Genomic DNA, 19932 nt, shown 5'->3' with positions numbered 1-19932 from the left:
TCTGAAGATGTTGTAGTGTCCCATAACCAAAGAGTAGTTGCACTAAAGTAACTTTGCGCCTCACTGCTTGTGTTTAGGCTTTTGCCTTCCGGGGACAATGAGGTAGTCTAAGGCATTTCTCTTCTTAGTTAATAGAGGTTGTCTTTTTATCTCAAACATGCCATGGAGCTAAAAGGTTGCCCTAAGATAGCAGGGTAGAAGGTACATTAGATGACGAACAGAAACTCGTTCCTGTGCGACTCCTTAGCTTGCACACAGAATCTTTGCAGCACCCAAGACAGTACTTAGACTGGTGTTCTCAGGTTTGTAACGTGGGCCTGGGATACAGGTGCCAAGAGCTGGACATGGTGAAACACCTGTGGTATGAGGGATGGAGAGCTGGATCCTAGTAAAAGCTGTTAGTCATGTGCAACTGGAGAATGAAGGAAGCAGAACAATTTAGAGACAGAGATGGAGAGGCTGGTATGTGAAATGGAGGTACAAATACAATTCTTTACAACTAATTGTGATAAGTCATTCCTGGGTCCTTTTCTGCAGGGCTGCTACTTGCCCAAGTAGGTTCCCGTGCTGTACTGTGACACAGGGCTATTCCTCCCCAGGGGCAGAACTTTGCACCATTCCTCAATGAACTTCATGAGCTTTCTGTTGTCCTAGACCTTGAGTTTAAGGTCCCTGTGTATTGAGTTGTGGCTTGGTATCTGCTGTAGCCATCGTTCCCTTGAAATGGGCATTACGTTACCCTTTTTTCCTGTCAGCAGGGACCTCCTCTGATTGCTGCAGTTTTTCACAGGTGACGAGGCAGTACACTCATGGTCACGTTGGCCACCTCTGTGGGTATCCAAACCAGCCCTGTAGATTTGAGTATGTCTAGCCCATAAGCAGTTCCTGGCCTATTGCTCCCCTGCTGCTGGTTGCCCCTCTTCTTTGCAGACTATATGATAACGCAGAGGTCCAGGAGCAGGCTTTGCCCGTGAAGATGAAGGCAAAAAAGACATCCAGCCTTTCCAGTGCTGTTCACTACTAGTGCTTCTTCTCTGCCCATCAGCACAGCAACGTTTTTGCTGAGTTACCTTTAGCGGGCTCAGGGACCTGTAGAATCCCTCCTTTGTTAGCCTCCATAATTTGAGCTTCAGACCATGCAGTTGTACTTCTGGTTCATTGCCTCTTCTTGCTTCCATTCCTTGTACACACGCTTTTTGCATTTTAGTCACCAGCAAGCTGCTTCCTAAGCCAGCTGACATTTCTCTTTTTACCCGTTTCTGAGATTGGAAAAGAGAAAACAGTCTGAAAGAGAAAACTTCAGTACAAGCAATCTGTTTGACAAAATCATAATCAAATGCAAAATTTATTAGGAGAAAATGTAGGGCTACTGTCTCTAGTGAAAAAAATGTTTTATTGCTATTGATAAACTGAAATATTTTTTCTTGGTCAATTTTGGTCTTCATTAATATCTTCTCTCTCCAATATCCGCAGGAAATGAGCACCGTGTAACCAGACAGCTATAAACCTTCAGCTGCGGACCACTGACAGGAGTCTATAGACCACCAGTTTGGGAAACTGCTGCTTTAAACCTCTAAATGATTCAACATTTATGTAAGTCAGACACATTCTGGTATTATGTGGCTAAATAATTCTATAGTCATGTTCATTGTAACGCGAAGAGGTTTGGACACTGTATGAACTGTTTATTAATGCAAATTTTCTCTCTAATAATTAGGTAATAAAAGTCGAAAGGGTATGTGAGCTATAAATATGTCCTTAAAACGTGCATATAAAGCTGTGTGCTGTTTACAGTCTGTTATAAAATCTGTTATAGAAATGCTTGCCACAGTGACACGTGACTCTCATATAGGTTTTATGGTGGGTACAAGGTTTGAGGTGGGTTTTTTTGCATAAAACTTCAGCTTAAAACAATATTGCTAAACAGCTAAGGTCCCATTATATTGGTATTTAAGGTAAGGCTCAGGTCTTCTTGTTTAATAATCCACATTACATAGAAAATACTGCATTGACAAACACCCAGAAAATGTTATATTGTCCTGGCCAACTTGAGTATTTCAGGCAAAGACAAATATTAGTATTTGGACTTTTACTTCCTCAGCTGTTCTGCCCTTTTTTGCTTTAGAATGAGAAACATGTAAATGCTAAAGTGTTATAAGGGGGAAAACAATTTGACTAATATAGGTTGAAGTCTCTTATGAATGGAAACTGAAATACAAGCTTTAGAGAAATCACTTAGGTCACTGCTGAGACGCATCCATCTCTGGTAATGCATAAAAGCTAATTAACAGTGCAGTGAATTGGAGGCAATTCAGAGGGAAACATTATTAGATGAGGAAGTACAAAAGAAAGTGAAATGTCTTTCGGCTTACTAACTAAGGATAGGTGAATATCTACAAATGTCTGTAAGTGACCTTGAGAGCAAGGAAGAAGAGTCTGTCTGGAGACGTTCCTTGGGGTGCTGTGTCTGTAGGAGTAATAGGATAAAAGAATAAATAATCAGGTTGTGATGTAAAAGACTAAGGCTTTTTCCATGCTAGTGTCTGGCAGCTCTTGAGAATGCATCCATATAGCCCCTAAATGCAGATAAGAAAACATTTTTACTTGATTGAGCACACTCCCGTGTGCCCAACTAATGTAAATTGTGGTTTTCTATTGTATATATAGCATCTGTAAGTGGAGAACAGCAAAAGCCATTGAACACTGAATCCCAAGCTTGGATGTATTTCAAGGCAAGGAATAGAAAAGCCATTGCTTCATGCCTTTAAAGCTCAGATAGAAACTGCTTCTCAGAGCATTTTGAGAACAGTCTTGCTCTCACAAGCAGGTAGACTTAATACTCTTAATAAGTCCTTTTAGACTGAATTTCTTGTTGCAGGATGATAGAGTTTCCTAGGGCAAGCCCTGGCTGAATAGGCTTAAAAAAGTTATTCACCTCAGACATCCATTTGCATAGACCTTGCTGGTTTTATTCTGGGTTTTGCTTTGTCAGGGCACATGCATAGAACACTTTGTGGAAAATAAGTGCTCAACTGGTGCCTGCCCCTGAACGTTGAATTTTCCTTTCCTAAATTTTCTTACCATTATCTGGATAGGTTTGGGATATGGAGCTGGTGAACAGTAATAGGCTACTACTGATGTGATCAAAGACAACTAAAATGAAAGACAAGCCTCAAATCTTCCTTGATTGCCTGTCTTTTGCTGTCACTTTCTTCCCTCCTAGATTTTTCAGCATCTCTCCTTGCTGTAGGTTTTCTATGCACGTTCTACGTGTTCTTACATCACTGTTAGAATTATGGGACTTTAAAGCTTTAACCCTATTTCTTCTATTCAAATGATAAAATGAAATTGATCTGTCTGCATCTTTATTGAGGTTAAGAATAATTAATGTTCTAACAAATTATTTCCCTTCCATCCATGATCAGTTACTTTCAGGAACTCTTTCTCTGCTGATAACTGGAATGAAGGTTTAATAGTGATGCATCTTATTTTGAGTGGTATTGGTGAAACTCAGTAATTAGTCAACCTATCAAACTATGCTGTTTAAAAAAAAAAAAAAGGTAAAACCATGAGCTTGCTCCTTGCTTGTTTGAACTGAACGCTTGCTGCATGCCTTATTAACTAACCAGTCATTTCAGGAGTTCACATACAACTCATTGATGCCCATCAGAAATACAAGAACAAAAAAAAACACCCACAAATCTTTTTAGAGTATTTTCATTGAACAATTTTTGATCAGTTACTGTTTTGACAGGTGCCTGAGCTCTGCAGATGAAGAGGGAAAGTGAGCTCTGTAGCAACTGGAAGCAAAGCTGTACTAGATGGATACTTTCACTTAGCCATTCCCCTAGTCCGTGTGAGCTGGCAGTTGGCAAAAGGAGACAGAAATATTTTCTTGAAAATGTCTCTGTATGAGCGAGGGTATAGATTTTCTAGTTACACTGGGGTAAAAACAAAACAAGTGTGAGAGAGAGGAAGTTGGAATGAAAATAGCAATTTGAGTTATTGTCACAAGGGACCATTACACATGGCATCACTAATGCAGGAGTTAATCATCACAAAATTCTTTGGAAGTGAAATAAGAAAGTACAGAACACAACAAGAATGATAATAAAATGCAATAAAATCTTATTTGAAAGTTGTTTACATTTTTAAAAGTAGATCCGTAAATTAAGGGTAGATGAAACTGTTTTGTGAGAATTCAAAGAACTTGGTGAATTCATCCATCCAGTGAAATTAATTTCAAGCTGTTTTTAACGTTTGATGTATTTTCCCCCATAAGGTGTTTGTTGCTTGCAGCAGGCTCCTCCTTGCTGCAGAATACCTGAATTCTGTGCATCACCCCTTGAGAAGGCAGGGCTAGCAAACCAGGCTCAAACCTAGTGAGTGAGCTTAAGTATCTTTGCACCATAGATGGTTCCTTCACAGGCATAATTTAGAGAAGTGGTGGCAGTGCATAGTGGCTGCACCGCTACCTGGACTCTGCAACAGCATGACAGATTGTCACCAAACCTCTGACACACAGGATGGACCCTCCCAGAAATTTTCCCCATTGCTTCTGACAAGAATATCTTCCCTTTGCCAAGCTTAGCTGCTTTACTCAGCAGAAAGTGGCCAAGTGGGGCTCCCCATGGGAGTTCCCATCCTGGTGCTAATCTAGAGGAAACCAGGAAAGAGAAACATGAGGAAAGACAGGATCAATAGAATAAATGAGGTGAGGAAGAAAAACATGAAAGCAATGGAGACAAACCAATTAAAACAAAAAACCAGAACCAAGGGGTAAATCCTCTCTCTGGGACAGATGCATCCCTTGAGCCTCACCAGTTCAGTCCTAACCATGATGGATAATCTGGGGGAGCTAAGGTATTCCCTGAAACATGACATTTGTATACAGAACACTTCTGCAGCATGATGATGTCTTCTAAACAAAGGTTTATCCAAACTATGGATTGATATCCAAACTTCCCTGAAAAATTGGGACCTTAATGTTGATATGGGTCATGACGTGGTTATGGATCTTAAGTGCTAAGAGTTATATATACCCTTGAAATTAATTTGACCGCCGTGTACCGAAATCTAATTTATTTTCTTATCACCTCACAAGCATCAAATTGCTAGAGCTGAGCTGTATAAATGCTTTAAAGAAAAGCAGCTCCTAGTCACTAAGGAATATTGCAGAAAATTTGCCTTCCAAGCATAGTTATATAATGCCCACTTATTTTAATTAGACTTTTGCTCTCAAAGTCCCACTTTACCTAAGTGGCATGATGACTGAAACACAGTAGTGATCTGTGATAGCAAATGCTCCTTTCAACAGTGACTTTGCCTTTAGTATTATGTCTCTCAGGCGTGCGAGCCCCCAGCAGCTACTTGCAGTGTTGTCTATTATTAGTGCTTACTCAGAATGGGTCTTGTTCTCTGCTATCAGAAGTGCAAGAAATGTCTGTGTAAGCATTACACAGCTTTAATTCTCCTGCAGAAGAGTGGTCCTCCGGGAGGAAAGTCAAATAAACAGCAGCCTAAACTGTACTCCAGATAGCTGAAAACCAGGAGCAGGACCAAACCCAATTATTCACAAGATGATGCTGATGTGAGTCTTTTCTCAGTAAGAAACACCAAGCAGAGACAATTTTTCTGAAGTAAGTAAATTTCAACTAATTAAAGGTTTCCCTTCCTTCCAGTCTTACTTGAGAACTATTGCTGTATTAAAGTCTTTGGCAAGCATGAGAAAAGGTATTGTGGTTATATCCATTAACTCCTCTACCCCTGCAGCCAAACGCCTCTTCTTCCTATGTTTTCTGTGCCACGTCCTGTTGCAGAACACAGAGACCTATTTGGGCAGGCACTGAATACAATTTCAGTGTACAAACCAAAAAAAGAAAGACAAATTATACATTTGTCATATTGTAAAAGGATTATTTGTGTATATAGGTGGCAACAATCCCTTTCTATTTTATGTTCTGGCATTCTTGCACTTCTAACTGAGCAGATCAAACAATTTGTTTCCATGTAATTGTGTTAAGCCTACAGGCGTCTGAAATTCCTGATAATCGTGCTATGCTTTGTTATGATGATGAATTACTGCGTATGTTTCTGCCATGCTCATTAGTCTTACTTTGCAGTCCTCACCCTGTGTGTGCAGTGAGATAAATTGGACATTGACCCTAAAAGACAGTGTCCTCGTGAACCATACTGTTTTAAAGCCACTTTTTTTTTATTTTGTTTTTTGGCATCAGCTTCTCTTTCAATTTTGAAAATAGGAGACATCATAGTTTTTTCTTTCACTGTCTGATTTAGAGACTGAATACTTTATAGAACATGTCACCCATCAGTCAAAAAGCAGGAACTAATTCCAAGAATAAGTGCCTTACAAAAACAATAAACAATCCTACATATAGACATTGAGAACTGTTTTGGAAAAGAGAGAAAAGTCTTGGAGCAAAAAGAAAGCGTGGGCTCTGCCTGGAGAGAAGAGATATAGCTGATAAAAATTTAGAAGTATATAGATTGGTGGGGGAATTTGAACAAAGCTGTTTAAGGAAAGAGAATGAGCAAGGCAATAATCGAATGCTACAACCCATAGTGAGCATTTGCAGCAGTTTATTTTACTGAGTGGGTTGTTTACTTCTCAGAGCAGCCTCTGCAGTCAAGCAGGAAAAGAAATGCAGTCGAGCATCTGCTGCATGTCTTCTTTCTCTCAGTGGACACTACCGTTTTTTACAGACGTGACACATACACACAAGAGGCATGTTGGGAAGAAGCTTAAAGACCTTACTTAGTGGTCTAGCAGTATCTAATCTAATAGAATAGCTCACCACCTAATGGATAAGTTTCATTGGGAACTAGACCTGTGTAAAGCTGCATCCGTAATCACATTTATTATGGTAAATTCTTACAAAAATGCTGTAGTGGAAAAGTTAAGAGGAGACTAAATTCACAGAGATTACATGAGTAATAAGATTATCTGAACTTTTTTAGGGAAACTGGTTTAGGGAACTGATTTTTATGGAGCGTTAGGCTATTGGCAAAATAACTACTTTTTGCTTAGATTGTTTTAATGAAAGGCAGCTTCTCTTTTTTGTCAAATATTGACTGTCAAAAGATGAAGTTGTGTTTCTATGTAGATACACTGCCTCAGTGCATCATGGTTCTTTTGTTGCCTAATGTCTCAATTTACCAAAATTGTGGTGATTTTGCAGTAAGGGGGTCAGCACCAAAATGTCTGAATACATCTAAATGATCAAAGGTTACTAGCTGGTGCCATCCATGTTCCAAGATACTGTGGCGTAGGCAAGCTCTAGCTTGGAGTGTAGCCAAGTTTGCCATCTACTGAGCCTGCATGAAGAAGCTGAGGGGTGTGAATTTTTACCTCAAATACTATCCTATGATAATGCATCTAGATGGCTTGCAAACCAGAAGTGATACGAAACGTGGAGTGGGTTAACTCATGACCATCTAAATCTGAATGTGTATCTGTGCCTTAAAATGACCCCTAAACCCCAAGATCGCTCCTCTGTAACCCTTTTGAAAGTGATTACTGGTGCTTTATGCTTGATTGGTTCAGAAGACAGCATATGCAATACATCCTTGTACTCTTGAGGAATATCTGTGAATGAGCCTGTGCTGTGCTTTTCTCCTGTTAGTTTCTTCTTGAATTATAGGAGAAAAACCATCATAAGCCACTTCGTATGAGTCCTGCATGCACTGTGGCAGTAACGTGGCCTTTCCAGATATAGCTCATCTTCAAGTTCCTAAATTCCAGTGATTCAGCTGGCAACTGCGATACCTAAACTTGTTATACCTACCTTTAGGAGTCTGTGGGCTAGAGGCTTGCTTCAGCCACCCACACACAGGAACTGGTGCCATTTCAGGTGCCTGAGAGTATGTGAGGCACCCTGATGGTTCTGGGAGACCTGTTGCTAGTGGGAGGACAGGCAGGTTACACTGTCTCATCTCAAATGGCACTGCCTCCCTCTGTGTGGGCAATGGATTGAGCCCTTGGTATCCAAGCCCTTATTACAGTCAATAAAAATCAAGCCTGGAGTCACTGAAACCAAGTGAGTGATTCAGCTCAGCAGCTGCTGGTTCCCTAGGTCAGGGTGAACTGAATAATGCTCTATGTTGCACGGGCTAGATTTCGACTGATGCATGTGTGTGTGCCTACATGGAGATAACTGTGTTTAGATAGCCCAAACACGAAATATCTCAAATGGTCAAGAATTAATTTTTAGACTTTGAAATGATAATTGTAGAAGCTTTCTTTCAGTACTAGTACAGAGCAATCAGAGTACCTGTAAAGTTTAAAGGTCTCACGGGGAAGTATCTGTCCTATGGAAGTTATAACTGGAAACAAAAGGTATTTACCTGGTATACAAAAATTAACAAATAAGGCAGACCAACTAACAAATGACCTGTCAGCAAGTTCCCAAAGGAAAACAAGAGTCTATTGCTTTAAAATAAGGTTTTTTTAAAATGCTAGAAGACATGCTAATGATCGGTAGAATAATGTCAGAAGCTGAACACGAGCTAGGTAGTGTCACTGCTGGTTTTGACTGCCCTGATCCCAGCAGCTTTGTGGGATGTGATTTCCCATTCCTCATTAATGGAGAGCTAACAGGGAAAAGGTGCACCGTTTCTTTCAGTAATAGATTTTTTAGGGACTAAAGGGTTGAGTTTTATGTGCTGTTTCTGTGCTACAGGGCTGGCCTTGTTGCACTGAAGACAGAGGTGCGGTAGCATTCACATGTGCAAAATTTAATTACTCTGATTTATCAACCAATTATTTTTCCTACTAGTTGTATTTAACTGTGGGAGATCTCATCCTTTCTTTGAGCGTAATAAGTGCATTTGCTCCAGGAGGCAATTTGCCATTCACAGATGAATTCTCTTTCATAGTGAGTTTGCCTGTATTTTTCATTTTCAAATGAAATTACATTCTCATAGTAAATTTGAGTGGTAGATTTATTATTGTATGAGAACAGTGAATTCTTTATTGCATGATGACATGGCTTCTGCAGGAAAGTGATTCCCATTCAAACCTTTCTTTTAGACAAGAATGTTAAGCCATGCTAGTGGAAGATGGAAATTTTGAGTTTGAACCAGCAAGCTGGAGAAGGTCTTGTATGTAGAGCTTCTATTTCCTCCATGAAAGCACTTAACTTCTAATCTATAACATAAATTACAAACACCATTTCCATTTTTCAGCCATTCAAACGAATTAAGGAGTCTTCTATTTCCAAAATAGTTGGTATAAATGCCAACATCCAAGAGATGGTTTGAGTCTGTTTCTGACTTGCACAAGAATTTCCTGTGCAGTTTCAGCGAGGGGACAGCATGCCATCTTCTTGCTATTACCTGTGACTAGCACAGTGCTCGCTATATTTACTGATGATTCTCACACCCATTCAGAAGCATCTAACTCTTCCTAGCATCATAGGAAGAGTTTGTTTGTGCCATGTATGTCTGTGGTTTCTTCTGAGGGATCAGATAAATCAAAGGAGGTGATTCCTGTTCTGAAAAAAACAGGCTTGATGGGGGAAGCGGGTTAGTTAGGTTGCCCTGTTTCCATTGTCCTGGGGATAAAGACAAGCCTTCTTTGAGAGCCTTTAAAAAGAACGATTGCTGATGAACCCTCAGTCACAGGATAATTGGGTTTATATCAGTCACAACAAGTGACTTGCATATGGCAAAACTCCAGATTTTGGTGGTGAGGGTCTAGAACCTGACAGTGTCTCTCATTGGGCTGTGGAAGCTGATTCCATCTGGTTTTCCCTCCATTCCCTATCTTTCTATGTACACTGAACATTTCCCAGTATTTTGTCCATTTTACTTTTAAGCATATTCCATTGTGAACTTCTATTTTTCGCGTTTGTAATTTCATATTATCTATTCTAAAATATTGTGCAAAATTGGTCTTTATAACTTCCAATTCATGTGGAGCATCTCATGTTCCCCTTTTTACCAAGCCTCCTTAGACTTCTTTGCATCCCTGCTTATCACATACATGTAGGGTGGCATCTTACAATGCCTGTAATTTAGCTTTCACCAAATCCATTTCCCACACTCTTGACAGCAGAAAACAGCCTAATTTTCATTAGAAAAACCATTCAGTTGGAACGAAAATAGTTAGGATGCAGCAGAAAAAAAATAATCCATGTGGACCACAACAGGAGAGAAAATGCTCCTCAGATAGCTTTTTTTTGCGTTTGCTTTCATTCTTGAATGCTTCAGAGTTTTTGCTTGATTGATCTGTAATAGATGCATTTAATGTAGTTGCAATCTAGGATTTAGAGGATCTCACAGAGTCACAGGCACTCGAGGTTAGAAGAGGCCTCTGGAGACTCTGCAGTCCCTCCAAACCCCTGCTCAAAGCAGGGTCAACTACAGCAGGTTGCTCAGGGTTTTGCATATCTCCAAGGATGGAGGCTCCATAACGTCTCTGGGAAATGCATTGCAGTATTTGATCACTGTCAGAGTAAAAGAGTTCTATTCTGAAGTTTGAATGGAATTTCTTGTATTTCAGTTGGAGACCACTGCTTCTTGCCCTTTCAGATCCTTGTGCATAGCGTTGCGGTACAACATTGTGAAATAAAAATTCATTAGTATCTTTGATGGTACACTGAGGGAACATTTGAGTTAATCTATTTGTAGTTTCCCAAATGCTAAGGCCAGAAGAAACCATTGGAGCCATGTAGTCTAACCTTCAGAAGAAAAACCATGAAGTCAGTGTCAGTAATTTCTGCATAAAGCCAAATAATCATCTGTTGCAAGACAGTATATTTCATGGGATGGAATTCTGTCTTCTAGATGCAAGAAGTAATTGAGAATCACCTGCATCCATTGGTGATTTGTTCTAGTAGTTATTTGCCTTTATACAAAAATATAGAGAAAATGAACTTATAAGTTTACAAAAAATAAAGCAGGAAGAGACTTGGGATGCCACCCCCATTATCTGAAGCTGTGTCATTTATGCCTAGGCCTTTTTTGATAGGTGTTTGCCTAACTTTTTCCTTGATAAACCTCAGTGATGGAGATTGAGCTGTTTTTGTGGACAATTCTAGTTGTTCACAAGTTTTTCTAGTGTGTGTCTTTAAATTTTTCTTGTTGGCATTTAAGTGTGAAACTTCTTGCTTTGTCCCGCGTGGTCACAGAGAATTGCTTTGTCTCTTGCTGACTGCTACCCTTTGTACATCTGAAAACTGTTAAATCTCCTTTTAGATTTCTCTCCTTTAGATTAAATGACCCCTTCAACCTTTCTTGAACAATGTTTTCTTGAATTCTGTCGTTCTTGCTGCTCTCTTTAATTTCTTCCAGATGGCCTGGACTATTCTTGAAGAGCAGTGCTTGTAACTGAAAATGTACTCCAGTGGATGCTGCAACAGCCCTTTGGCAACGTTATTGGCACACACTCAGATCTGATCTGCTTTAATCCTCAGACCTTTTACAGCCATGCAGATCTGTCATTCCCTATTTCCCTATCCTCTGTTTATGTAGTGTAATCTCAGTGTATAACTTTACTTCCCACCCCCTGCTCCTGCCCATATCAATTCTGGTTTTGCAGGAGAGTTCTCTAATCTGTCAAGATTATTTGGAGTTTTAGTCCTAGGACTTTCAGTGCTTGAAACTTCTCCTATTTAATAAATATATTCTATCTATAATGTCATGAAAGTTATTTATAAAAATACAGTATGAGAGTAGATTCTGCAGAATTTTATTTAAAATATCCTTTCATTTTGAATGGAATAGCCCAACATAGTTGTTGGTACAACTTCCAACTCCAAAAGTCATTAAGCTGTTTGTTGAAACCAGGACAGCCTACCCCAGGAAAGTTAAATATATACTTACCATATTTTTTCATGTTCTTCCCTGACACCTGCTAGTGGCTTCTGTTAGAGAAAGGCTACTCAGCTCAGTGAAATTTAATTTTGAGTTACTATGGTTATTCTTACTTATTTTTCCACTGTTACATCTAAACAATTCTGATCAGTTTGCCATAAAGAGAAATGGGTTCGTTCAGTAGGATTTGATATTGAAAGGTCTGTGTTGGCAGTCACGGACTGCCTTTGTCTTTGCTGTCTTTTAGCTGTTTGTGAATGATTTGTATGACCATTCGTTCCAGGATTTTTCCAGAACTGAAATTAGGCTGAGTATTTTTTTCTCCTCTTTCCTGCCTCTCCTCTCTTTTCCTTTTTTAAAAAAATAGATGTAGGAGTGGCCTTTTCCCAGTTTTGTGGTAATCATTTATCAGCCCTGGGATAAAGAGTTGGCTGAAGGGAAATACCCACAGAGAATTTTCAGTGAGCCTATCTTATCTTGAAACGTCTCATTTACCTATTTTCTGATCTGTTTGCCACTGTTTTGGTTTTATTAACTCATGTCTCCCTCTCTGCTGCTAATTTTGTTAGCAGTAAGATCACAGTTAACATTTTTAGTGAAAACAGAAGGAAAGATGTCATTAACACTGTGGCCTTCTCAAGATTGCTGTTGAGGAATAGATCAACGTTTTTCTTAATCTTCTCTACTTATAACATAAATATGGAGTATTTTCTCACGAGTTATGTTTTGCCTTTCTGATTTTATCCGTACACCGTTAATACCCTAGTTCAGGATATTTTGTGCCTATGAGTGTTCCTTTTTTTTTTTTGTGGTTTGTGTTTTTTTGGTTTTTAACAGATCTACCTGCTCCCCCCAATTCCTTTTGCCCTTTTTACTGACATTATGTAAAAATCTAGTACTTGCACCTCTCAGTGTTTACTGCACTCTGCTGTCTTAAGCTCCATGATTTATGATGTTTGTGTTCTCCTTTCTAACTGTCTGAGGATGGTTAGTTCTGTCATCTATTTCATGGTCATTCTCAGACAAGTTACTTTGCGTCTTCACGTTCTCAACCAGTTCTTCCAGGCTGGCCAGAAAGACAACCGGAAGACTTTTTCCTTTACTTGCTTTCTTCATCTTTCATAGAAACAAAAATGTCACCAGGACATTTCAAGGCTTTGCTGACAATATATTGCTGCTACCTTCCTTTCCCAGTGGTTGTCTGGATGATGAAAGAGTTCCACCACAAAACTGTCCTGTGCTCTTCATGTTTTTGCTGGTTACTCATAAAATGCCTCATCAACCAGGACTTTGTGACCAGGCCCAAAACATGACAGCATCCTTTTACCTTCAATGTTTTAGCAGGTCTTTATTCCTCCATCTCCTGGGATTTAGAAGAATATCAGTATATCCTTGATACATAGAGAAACATATCCTTTGTTTTACTTTTCATTGAGAGCTGAACAAGATATATAGACTTATGTCTGCTAAATAATTAAATTGGGCAGTACTGCAGCATTCAAACGCTGATACCTTTTGAGTCAAATTATCTGTTGGTATAACTCCGATGACTTCAATACAGTTTCTCCAGCAGAGAATGACCTACATTTTCCCCTTGAAAAGGAGGAAAAAATATGCAAGTCTTTTCTTAAAATCTGAAGTTAAGTTTTGATTTGAATGTGAGAACTCACAAAACATTTGTGATATCTTTTCTGACCCATGTTAATTATTACTTTAAATGTTACATCCAGGATAGTTCATAGACCATAAACAGTAGTATTTTAGAGGGAAAAAAAAACCTGCAAGATTATGAGAGCAAAGACAAAGCCCAGAACAAAGAGAATCACTTATCAGGTCTTGTGGATACTACATTAAAAGGCAATGAGGATTTCCCTTTAATATGATTAATTCAGATTTTAATAACTAGGTTCTTCTGCACAACTGCAGTCAATTTTTTCATCACCGGTGTAGAAATTAAAACAAAATGTTCTTTCTAAAGATGAACGGAGAAAAAAAATATAATATTATTGACTTCCTTAAACCTATCTCATGTGATGGATGTATGAAATGGAAATAATATAGAAATTCCTTAGACTGTGACAGGAAATACAAATCATCTGAATGGAAAGGAAGTTGCACTGAAATATAGACATTTCAGCAGATAATGAGTTCACTACAAAAGGGTCTTCTGTTAAGTACTTCCTATAATTCTGTTTTCACTGGAGCACCTGACAAGAGAGAGAAAAATGCATGTGGATACATCACTTTTTTGTTCACATCACTTTTTTAGATTTTAGTAGCTGAAGATATATTCAAGCTGTAGGCAAACCAAATGCAGTGAGGGTTGGAAGGACAGAAAATTCTGTGTTCAACCTGGAGTTACTGTTTCCTGGTTAGTACAAAACCAAACAAAACCAAGAAAAACTTGCATAACTGAATTACTGATACTTTAGTTTGAGTTAACATTATCCAGCCACAGTGATTGGAGGTATCATACCTAAAAAGATCAATTGAATGTGTCTTCTGGATCTCAAATGTGATCAGGGAAGGTCTACTAAGTTGTAAGTTTAGTTCTGTATTACCTCTATTCTGTTTCAAATATATTTTCTTGGAAAGAGGTCCTGATGCCTAGGGAGACATTGTTAGGGCTGGGAGGGATCTGTTGACTGGAAGTCTCTTGTTTTATCAGGAAAGGATGACCTAGGAAATAGCACTTACCATGGCTTTGAAAAAGGTATTCACACTCAGTGCTGGTGTCTGGGCTTGTGGGTTTGCACATTGCATGAATAACACAACATCATGGGAGCGTGCAGAGAGGCATAGAGGAAGATTCTTTCTTTAAATTCAATGAGCTGATCTCAAAGATATTGCCCACCAAATCCAGACAGAGACTACCTTTAGTAATGATGGTAGGTCTGAACACAGAGTAATTTGTATTCTCTTATTCCATATGGCGATTGCTAAGATGTACCATCTTGCTGTTAAAAGAGGAAGAATACCTTTGTTTTCTTGTAAAAGCTTGGGTTTGTGTTTTTTGTATGTTTGTTTCTTTTGGTTTTTTTTTGGTTTTTTGTTTGTTTGTTTGTTTTAAATAAAATCTGGGTCTATAATAGGAAGGAAAAGGGACAGGCTTAAAATTCTCTCAATGCTTTGCACAGAATTTTTTTTTTTATTCTTCTACTGTATAAATTCCCAACACCAAAGAATGAAAGAATAGGGGAACATTCTCAAAGGTCATACAACTGGAGCAAAATTTCCAGTGCCTGCAAAAGCATCACCTCAGACAGAAAGAAGTGCTGTTCAAATAAGTGTTTGCCTTTTTCTGTGGAAGTAATTGGTTCAGGTTGTTTAAAACCCATCCTAACAGGCTGAAAATGATGTCTCACTTGCATTTGCAAATGGTGATCTGAAAAAAGAAGTTCACAGAGCAGCAGATACCAAAACTAAAAACAGCTTTGGAAATTTCATTGTAGAACACTTGAATATAGCCCTCCTCTGTGTTTAATCTCTGTCCCTGTTCTTTTTACTTAAAGCACATCTTGTGCCTCATGTGCACTGGAAATCAAATTCAGGAATTACATAATTGGCTACAAGAAGAATGAGAGGCTGCCTTAAGGGGTCATCTCCTTTTCTGCCGCTTCACAATAAATCTGAATGAATTCCTATTTCAATGAAAGTGGTCACTAGAGGGAAATAGAACTGAATTTCATCCGTAGATTTTAACACTGAAACTGGAAAACTTAAAGTTAATTCCTAGGTGAGACAGCAAAATATCCTAAATGTGCTTTTGGTGTACCTGGTTTACTTAACAATAATTTAGAGGGTTTTTTATTTCCTTAAGTTAAGCTATTATTATCTTTTCTCCCTTTTTTTTCTTTTTTATATTGCAAAAGCCCAGATATAATAAATTTTGAGGGCATGGGAAACATCAGACTTAAGGAGAAAATATGATATATTGGTTATAACTTTCTGCAGCATAGGCCCACAAAACTGCTAAAATGAAATTTTTGTGTTGCCTTATGCTTTATAACATGCCCTGCTGGTGGAAAACCATGCAGCTTTCAAGTTTTTGATGAGCAAAGCATCTGTGTTGTGTGTTGAGTTGGACTACACATAATATGGGCTCTAAGACTGTTGTATTGGAAGGATTCTTTTTTTGAAGAGTTTTTTGTTTTTTTTTTTTTGCTTAGGAAAGCCATATCAGCCTGTTTAATTTTTCACACCTTCTCTTGCTTTTTATCTAATAGTTATTCTCTCATGATTTATTAAGAAGTATGGAAGCTATGTTTTGTTAAAACTGTAGAGAAATCAAGTACTATAACAACGAGATATTATATAAAAGGATAGAGAAATATGTATGCAGATTCTTGTGGAATTTTTATGTGTTTGCTGCATATAAATTAGCCCTATAACTTCACTGTGGAGAGAGAAGAATAAATAAGTTCTGAGAGGAGAAAAAGTTGAAGTTTTAAATAACTTGCTGAAGGAACAAGCTGAAAAAATGGGTAACAAAAGGGGGAAAAAATATATTTTCTTGGGTTTAGTTATGAATACCACTGTAGTTTGTGATATATACATAACTGAAAGTGTAAAGACTGAGATGAACAGCATTCTAAGAAATGGGCACATTAGAGAAAACCTTTCTGTAAATTCGATATGACTGAAGGCTCTCTTCTTTTTCTGGATTTCATTACAAAAGCTTTGTGAAATTCCACTAAATAATAATTTATTACGGAAACTTTACATTAAAGTGTATATGAGAACAGAATTCACCTTATTTTATTCAGCTTGGAACAGTTTAAATCAGAAATATAACTCTTCATAATGATCACCCAGGCAATGCTATTGTATTTTATGAGATTTGGTTGGGAGAAGTTTGTACATTAGGTGTTTAGAAAGAGAAATACAATGTAATAGATGAAATACATTGCAGAACTAGGTAATTGTTCTTGGTATGTATGCATACTTGTTAAATTATTCCACAGTCTGTGAAACAAAATATATTTTTGGGAAAATATTGCTCGTTGGTTCTCTTCATCTTCATGAGCATGTGTATAATATATTACATTAAAAAACAAAACAAAGTGTTAGAAGAGCATTAAAGTTGCAAAGAAAAAAACCCAACAAACCCAAACTTGAGTATTGAAGATTAACAAAAGAACATGAATTATAACCTAGTTCCTGATAACCTCAGAGAAGCGGACTGTTTAGTGTGCAATTTACTGTGTATCAAATTAGGATCGCAATTAGGGGCTAATCCTTCTTAGTAAATGGGACTTTCCTCATAGATTATCACTCCTCTAAAATATAATCATTATCCCATTTAAACAAAAAAATCACCCCTCCAGTTCTCCCTCCGAAAACCCCCAAATCACCTGCACATATTAGAAGCTGTAATTTGTTAAATACCTGGAATTTCAAAATACGTGGACAAAATTTTTTCTCTTTCCTGTAGTTTATCTGTGAAAATATTACCTGGTCTTTATTTCATGCGGAGTTTCACATGTACGTTTAAGATCATAAGGAGATGCTGTATTGACGAAACAGTATATGAAAATGGTATTCAAAACTGTGTATGCCCATGGCTGTATAAAGATTGTATATGCAATTATAATACTGTCACTGACTGACTTTTGGGATCTTAATCCTCCATTTTAAGACTATTTTATGGCAGCTGTTTGATCGAATAAGTACTGGATATATCATTTGAAATACTTTGCAGAGAGTAATACTATTATCTAAAACTAACTGTGGAGAAAAATGTATGCAGCTGAAGGAAATAGGCCTATGCAGACCAAAAGAACCTTAATGACTTTGTCTTCACAGGAGATGATATTTTCTTCACAGGATGTAAAGATCTTTTTCATCTGGTATTAAGTATTATAAGACATAGGAAAACTCACAAACGAAATGTGGAAACAGGATGTTTTTTAAAAGGGTGTAGCTTTAAAACATATATCTTCTAGTACACAGTCCTTCAACATTTATGGAACTGTTTGAGATTTCCAACAGGTCTAGGCATGTGTCTGCAAAACAAATCTTTTAAAAGTGATTTAGTGCGACACTCCTTGTGCTCCAAGAAAGATGGCCAAACCCCGCTTTGTTGACAATAAGCCTTACCCTGTTCAAGCTACTGGAACGGAGCTGGTCAAAGCAAGGGCCCCCCTCAGAAGGCGTCACTGCCCAGGGGCTGCTGATGGAGAGAGGAAGACAATGTTCAACCATGAAACTGCTGCGGGACAGCAGACATGGATGGTGCTCTCTGGTGGCTTTGCTGAATTAAGTTTTTCCAAAACTTTCAGCCATTATATTCACAGAACCTTGGTCCTACTGTTTCCCGCAAATTTCAGGCTTGTAACGGGATTGCAAGCTAATTCAGGGGGTCTACTTTCATTTTCAAGCAGCTGAAAGTATCGACCCTTGCCCATTTTCCTTCTCTAAATAATTCAGGTTTATGGTAATCAACTAAAAACATACTTTCCGTTAGATCTGCTGCGTTAAAAACAAAGGAACAGGTCTTTTCTTTCCTCATGCTAAGAATTCATAATCACACTTGAACAAGATAGCTTAAAGAATATATTATTTTTCATAAACTGTAGGAGAAAAATAAATGAAAAGGAATAAGAAATGATCACTTGTGAATTTAGATACAGAGTTTAGAAAAATACCGTGTTAGCACAAGAAGTTATTTCTTTAACGTAAGATGGCAAATAGAAAAGCTTGAGCTTTTATGGCTCTTTTGAACCCAGTTGATAAAATACTTCGTGAAATTTAACTATTTAGGAGTGTTTAGAATTCAAAACAACTCTTGGTTAAAATATTCATGTTACTGAAGGCTGCCAGCAACAGGAGCTTAAGACGAAGAGTGGAGAAAAAATACATTACTTAGTTGGATCTGTAGAAATTATTTGATGTAGTTAGAAGGCAATTTCCTGAGCTGGATTTTCTCCAAAGTTCTGCAGTTGTCACCTGAAGCTTATGGGAAAAGCCACGGGATCTTTCATGAGCACAAGTTATTGTTACCTTTGCTTTAATGCCTCAGGCCAGAAGATTCAGGATAGTTTTTCTTGACAAAGTGCAGGGTACAGTACAGGCGTGGGTAAAAATACTATTTATTTATTCCTTGCCTGTCATAAGTTTCTGTATTTTGCTATTCTTGGATAAACAGAAGAGATATTCTTAAAAAAACCAGAATAACTATACAAGAGATCTGGTAGACTAAAGTCAGAGTGTTAATCTTCAGTGGGGATTGTTAGTTAAGGAATAGAGAGCTAAGATTGCAAAAAGCTAGTTTGTAATGCGAATGATACTAGCATTTATGAAATTGAAATTTTGCTTTCTAATGATGTCATAAAGTGGTGAGGCTCTTCAATAGTCAGTAGGGGAAGTGTGCAAAGCATTATGCCAGAACCCAGTGTAATCTGCTTTCGAGAATAAGGATAAAAGTACAAACTGAAGACCAAACAGCAGAAGATTCTGCAGGAGTAAGAAAGAGCAAAACATGTGAATGGCAGTCTAGAAGTGGACTGAAAAGCAAAAACTTTCTTATGGATAAGAATAGTTTGACTTCAGACAGTGTTTTCCATCTGTGGGTTGCAAAGCATTTTACTAATTATAATGAAACCATCACAATGTCTTTTTTGTAGGAAATAAATATTATGTCTGGTTTGCATATGGGTAATGATGATGATACTAGCTACTCAGTCTTCAAATACTGCTCTCAACTGCTCCCTTCAAAAGCTGCAAGCTAAAATAAAATTGAGCTGTGATGATGAAAAAATGACAAGGTTTTTGGAATGAAATCCTTTTAACCTTTCCAGATTATTTTTTATATGACAGTCACAGGAGCGTGCTTACACAGTGAGACTGCTCATTGTGGCTGGTTAAGCCATGTTAATTAGAAACAGGTCTACACAGTCATTGTTATATTCCTTTTTATATGTAGCTTGATTGATATATGATGATTCTGTTGAGTTAATGAGTCACGTGAGATCCAAACATACTTTCTTTTTTGTTCAAATGGAGTTTAAAAAAATGTTACTGCATTTACTGTTCAAAATGCTCAAGAAAGGACTGTGGTCACAGGCTCTCTGTAATGCAAATGTTCTGAATGAATGA

General features: G+C 37.9%; 1 protein-coding gene across 9 annotated transcripts in view; it reads left to right on the top strand.

Annotated features, from left to right (window-relative positions):
• The window catches only part of TUNAR (transmembrane neural differentiation associated intracellular calcium regulator), a 168001-nt gene that overhangs the window by 100507 nt on the left and 47562 nt on the right, over window positions 1–19932 (top strand). For 8 of the 9 annotated variants that reach the window (XM_074584093.1, XM_074584088.1, XM_074584081.1 and 5 more), the window contains one exon: window positions 1474–1593. The gene's annotated coding sequence lies outside the window, so the exon portion shown is untranslated. Of the gene's footprint in view, window positions 1–1473; window positions 1594–5479; window positions 5640–19932 lie in introns of all 9 variants that reach the window. The other variant, XM_074584085.1, reaches the window with a different exon arrangement.

The sequence above is a fragment of the Larus michahellis genome, chromosome 4, assembly GCF_964199755.1.
Source record: "Larus michahellis chromosome 4, bLarMic1.1, whole genome shotgun sequence".
NCBI lineage: Eukaryota > Metazoa > Chordata > Aves > Charadriiformes > Laridae > Larus > Larus michahellis.
This window is presented reverse-complemented; position numbering and strand designations above follow the sequence as displayed.